This window comes from Bison bison, unplaced genomic scaffold (assembly GCF_000754665.1).
Source record: "Bison bison bison isolate TAMUID 2011002044 unplaced genomic scaffold, Bison_UMD1.0 scf7180017864516, whole genome shotgun sequence".
NCBI classification, from domain to species: Eukaryota; Metazoa; Chordata; class Mammalia; order Artiodactyla; family Bovidae; genus Bison; species Bison bison.
Window position 1 is genome coordinate 6729194 of NW_011495069.1, and position 663 is coordinate 6729856.

Consider the following 663-nt stretch of genomic DNA (forward strand, 5'->3'; position numbering starts at 1 on the left):
GCCCTGCCTCTTGAGAAACCTGTATGCAGGTCAGGAAGCAACAGTTCGAACTGGACGTGGAGTTCAGTATACGTCAAGGCTGTATATTGTCACCCTGCTTATTTAATTCATATGCAGAGTACATCATGAGAAACGCTGGGCTGGAAGAAGCACAAGCTGGAATCAAGATTGCCGGGAGAAATATCAATAACCTCAGATATGCAGATGACACCACCCTTATGGCAGAAAGTGAAGAGGAACTCAAAAGCCTCTTGATGAAAGTGAAACTGGAGAGTGAAAAAGTTGGCTTAAAGCTCAACATTCAGAAAATGAAGATCATGGCATCTGGTCCCATCACTTCATGGGAAATTGATGGGGAAACAGTGGAAACAGTGTCAGACTTTATTTTTTGGGGCTCCAAAATCACTGCAGATGGTGATTACAGCCATGAAATTAAAAGTGCTTACTCCTTGGAAGGAAAGTTATGACCAACCTGGGCAGCATATTCAAAAGCAGAGACATTACTTTGCCAACAAAGGTCTGTCTAGTCAAGGCTATGGTTTTTCCAGTGGTCATGTATGGATATGAGAGTTGGACTGTGAAGAAAGCTGAGTACCGAAGAATTGATACTTTTGAACTGTGGTGTTGGAAAAGACTCTTGAGAGTCCCTTGGACTGCAAGGAG

The 663-nt window shown here is 43.1% G+C and overlaps 1 protein-coding gene across 1 annotated transcript in view; it reads right to left on the reverse strand.

Moving 5' to 3' along the window:
- IL22RA1 (interleukin 22 receptor, alpha 1) overlaps positions 1–663 on the reverse strand; it is a 27022-nt gene that overhangs the window by 7763 nt on the left and 18596 nt on the right. The gene's annotated exons all lie outside the window — the stretch shown is intronic.